General features: G+C 47.2%; 1 long non-coding RNA gene across 1 annotated transcript in view; it reads right to left on the minus strand.

Moving 5' to 3' along the window:
- LOC142490982 (uncharacterized) overlaps positions 1–5,000 on the minus strand; it is a 31,112-nt gene that overhangs the window by 21,056 nt on the left and 5,056 nt on the right. The window contains exon 2 of the long non-coding RNA XR_012800197.1: positions 2,607–2,670. This is a non-coding gene — a long non-coding RNA (uncharacterized LOC142490982). The remainder of the gene's footprint in view (positions 1–2,606; positions 2,671–5,000) is intronic.

Consider the following 5,000-nt stretch of genomic DNA (forward strand, 5'->3'; position numbering starts at 1 on the left):
TCTCCCCGTCACCCACTCTCTCTCTCCCCGTCACCCACTCTCTCTCTCCCCGTCACCCACTCTCTCTCTCCCCGTCACCCACTCTCTCTCTCCCGTCACCCACTCTCTCTCTCCCCGTCACCCACTCTCTCTCTCCCCGTCACCCACTCTCTCTCTCCCCGTCACCCACTCTCTCTCTCCCCGTCACCCACTCTCTCTCTCCCCGTCACCCACTCTCTCTCTCCCCGTCACCCACTCTCTCTCTCCCCGTCACCCACTCTCTCTCTCCCCGTCACCCACTCTCTCTCTCCTTGTCACCCACTCTCTCTCCTTGTCACCCACTCTCTCTCCCTGTCACCCACTTTCTCTCTCTGTCACCCACTTTCTCTCTCTGTCACCCACCCTCTCTCTCCCTGTCACCCACTCTCTCTCTCTGTCACCCACTCTCTCTGTCACCCACTCTCTCTGTCACCCACTCTCTCTGTCACCCACTCTCTCTGTCACCCACTCTCTCTGTCACCCACTCTCTCTGTCACCCACTCTCTCTGTCACCCACTCTCTCTGTCACCCACTCTCTCTGTCACCACTCTCTCTGTCACCCACTCTCTCTGTCACCCACTCTCTCTGTCACCCACTCTCTCTGTCACCCACTCTCTCTGTCACCCACTCTCTCTGTCACCCACTCTCTCTGTCACCCACTCTCTCTGTCACCCACTCTCTCTGTCACCCACTCTCTCTGTCACCCACTCTCTCTGTCACCCACTCTCTCTGTCACCCACTCTCTCTGTCACCCACTCTCTCTGTCACCCACTCTCTCTGTCACCCACTCTCTCTGTCACCCACTCTCTCTGTCACCCACTCTCTCTGTCACCCACTCTCTCTGTCACCCTCTCTCTCTGTCACCCACTCTCTCTCTCTCTGTCACCCACTCTCTCTCTCTCTGTCACCCACTCTCTCTCTCTCTGTCACCCACTCTCTCTCTCTCTGTCACCCACTCTCTCTCTCTCTGTCACCCCACTCTCTCTCTCTCTGTCACCCACTCTCTCTCTCTCTGTCACCCACTCTCTCTCTCTCTGTCACCCACTCTCTCTCTCTCTGTCACCCACTCTCTCTCTCTCTGTCACCCACTCTCTCTCTCTCTGTCACCCACTCTCTCTCTCTCTGTCACCCACTCTCTCTCTCTCTGTCACCCACTCTCTCTCTCTCTGTCACCCACTCTCTCTCTCTCTGTCACCCACTCTCTCTCTCTCTGTCACCCACTCTCTCTCTCTCTGTCACCCACTCTCTCTCTCTCTGTCACCCACTCTCTCTCTCTCTGTCACCCACTCTCTCTCTCTCTGTCACCCACTCTCTCTCTCTCTGTCACCCACTCTCTCTCTCTCTGTCACCCACTCTCTCTCTCTCTGTCACCCACTCTCTCTCTCTCTGTCACCCACTCTCTCTCTCTCTGTCACCCACTCTCTCTCTCTGTCACCCACTCTCTCTCTCTCTGTCACCCACTCTCTCTCTCTCTGTCACCCACTCTCTCTCTCTCTGTCACCCACTCCCTGGGGGCTATGCACTAAGCAGTGAGCTTTTGCGCTGGCCTGAAAAAAAAATTCCCTTCCGCTAAAAAGTGAAGCCGGAGGCGTGATTCACTAAGGAGTGAAAAAAAAGCCTCCTGTAACATTTGCAAGGAGATTCTGCATCTCCATGCATGGCTGTTACAGGCGATTGTGCATTAAGAATTTACATTTATATAATAGTGTACATGAGCAGGGGGTCTCCGGAGCTGAACCGCATTGGTTTCAGGTCAGTGACCCCCTACTTCATGAGATACAGGCCCCGTTATGGGGTACTGGTATCCCCTGCACTTTTAAAGCTTCCGCGTCACGTGACCGGGACATTTAACTTCTGCATGGGATACCGGCACCCCATAACGGGGCCTGTATCTCTTGAAGTAGGGGGTCCCGAGGCTGAAACCAATGCGGTTCAGCTCTGGAGACCCCCTGCTCATCTACACTACTGTCAAAACACACACAACAATAAACAATTACCGTATAGCCGCTATGATAATGAAACTGCATTAATGTAAATTTTAATAATAGTGTGTGGGAGCAGGGGGTCCCCTGAGCTGAACCGGATTGATTTCTGGCTCAGAGACCCCTGCTTCCCGAGTTACAGGCCCCGGTATGAGGCATCGGATGCCAGTGTCACCGCCATTTTTATAGCGTCCAAGACGCGACGTGGATGTTATAAAGATGGTGGCGACACTGGCATCCGATGCCGCATACCGGGGCCTGTAACTCAGGAAGCAGGGGGTCCCTGAGCCAGAAATCATTGCGGCTCAGCTCAGGAGACCCCCTGCTCCCGCACACTATTAATAAAAATACATTAAAGCAGCTTCATTACCTTAGCGGCTATCCGCGAAGGCAATGAAGGGGTTAAGGCACAACAGCATGTTTATTGGGGATAATCGCCCCCAATAAACATTGCAATATACAACACACATCCCATTCACCCTGCCCCCTATTACATACAATACAGTAATGGGCAAAATTACTATTATCCACATATGGATAATAATGCATTTGCCCATTTTAAATAAATTAATCACAATAAATACAGTAAATACATATTGCACTTACCTTTTCCAGGCACCCACGATGAAGGCCGTCTTCATTCTCATCCTGCCCATGTCCCCCTCGGGTGCTACAAAACATACAAAGAATAAAAAGAGCCAATGTAATGTCCCCTAAAGCCTTAATCACCTTAACCAATCAGGGCCGTGGGAACCATATGACAAAAATGTGACGTCATAGGCCTCTAAAAAGCCTATGCTGTCTCATTTTTAAGCCTGGCGCCGTGGAGGGAGGACCTCCGGAAGAAGAAGAAGACCAGAAGAAGAATTTATTTCAAATGAGACCATGTTATGATCACTGTTACACAAATGTTCCAGGACTTGAATATTTGTTATTACTTCTACATTGTTTGATATGACCAAATCCAGAACTGCCCCTCTCCTGGTTGGTTCCTCAGTAATTTGGGTCATATAATTGTCTTTAAACACCCCCAAAAACCTGTTTCCTTTTGTTGTAATGCTAATCTCATTGCCCCAGTCTATGTTTGGAGAATTAAAATCCCCCATTATGCAAACATCACCCAGTTTTGATGCCTTCTCCATTTGCAAAAGTATTTTAGCTTCCTCAATCTCACAGATATTTGGTGGTTTATAGCATATTCCCACAAACATTTTCTTTATACTTTTACCCCCACTGCTAATTTCTATCCACAAAGTCTCTACATTTTCATCATTCCCTTCATAAACATCATCCCTTATAATAGGTTTTAGATCCGGTTTAACATATAAACATACTCCACCTCCCCTTCCGAAAAAGGGAATAACCCTCTAAATTAACTGTCCAGTCATGAGTTTTATCCCACCATGTTTCAGTAATGCCTATGATATCATACTGCTCCCTTGCAACTATTAATTCAAGCTCCCCCATTTTATCTGTCAGGCTTCTTGCATTAGCAAGCATGCACTTAAGTTTTTTTTCAGCCTGTACTATTATCTTATCTGCTCCTTCCTTTCTGCGCCCACTTGGTTTAGTCTTTAGAAGTTTTCTAGTATTATCTATATTTACTATGGGTGTCTCACTGCTTGTCAAATTCGCACTTGCCCCCATTCTACCTTCATACCACCTTGTATCCTCCTCTATTCCATTTAGTTCATTATCTGTTTCATTCCCCTCCCCCCTCCATCCTAGTTTAAAATCTCCTCCAACCTTTTTAGCATTCTCCCCCCTAGCACAGCAGATCCCTCTTCATTGAGGTGCAATCCGTCCCTAGAATATAGATGGCACCTCTCAGAAAAGGAGTCCCAGTGCTCTAAAAACCCAAACCCCTCCTTCCTGCACCACTTTCTTAGCCATGCATTAACCTCCCTGATCTCTGTCTCCCTGTAGTAGCGCATGGCACTGGTAGTATTTCAGAAAATACTACCTTGTGTGTATATATGGGAAAATGTGTGTGTGTGTGTGTGTGTGTGTGTGTGTGTGTGTGTATATATGGGAGAATGTGGTGTGTGTGTGTGTATATAGTGTGTGTGTGTGTGTGAGTGTGTATATATAGTGTGTGTGTGTGTGTGTGTGTGTGTGTGTGTGTGTGTGTGTGTGTGTGTGTATATATACAGTTAGGTCCGGAAATAATTGGACACTGACACAATTTTCATCATTTTGGCTCTGTATGTCACCAAAATGAATTTGAAATGAAACAACCGAGATGCAATAGAAGTGCAGACTTTCAGCTTTAATTCAAGGGGTTGAACAAAAATATTGTATGAAATGTTTAGGAATTGCAACCATTTTCAAATACAGTCCCCTTATTTCAAGGGCCCAAATGTAATTGGACAAATTAGCACAATCATAAATAAAATGTTCATTTTTAATACTTTATCGAGAATCCTTTACAGGCAATGACTGCTTGAAGTCTGGCACGCATGGACATCACCAAACGCTGGGTTTCCTCCTCTGTGATCTTTGCCAGGCCTTTACTGCAGCTGTCTTCAGTTGTTGTTTGTTTGTGGGTCTTTCTGCCTTAAGTTTTGTCTTCAGCAAGTGAAATGCATGCTCGATCGGGTTGAGATCAGGTGATTGACTTGCCCATTGCAGAATATTCCACTTCTTTGCCTTAAAAAAACTCCTGGGTTGCTTTCGCAGTATGTTTTGGGACATTGTCTATCTGTAAAGTGAAGCGCCGTCTATCAACTTTGCTGAATTTGTCTGAATCTGAGCAGACAATATATCCCTATACACTTCAGAATTCATCCGGCTGCTTCTGTCTTCTGTCACATCATCAATAAACACTAGTGACCCAGTGCCAATGTAAGCCATGCATGCCCATGCTAGCACACTGCCTCCACCGTGTTTTACAGATGATGTGGTATGCTTCGGATATGAGCCGTTGCAAGCCTTCTCCATACTTTTTTTTCCCCATCATTCTGGTACAGGTTGATCTGAGTTTCCTCTGTCCAAAGAATG

This window comes from Ascaphus truei, chromosome 3 (assembly GCF_040206685.1).
Source record: "Ascaphus truei isolate aAscTru1 chromosome 3, aAscTru1.hap1, whole genome shotgun sequence".
Taxonomy (NCBI): domain Eukaryota; kingdom Metazoa; phylum Chordata; class Amphibia; order Anura; family Ascaphidae; genus Ascaphus; species Ascaphus truei.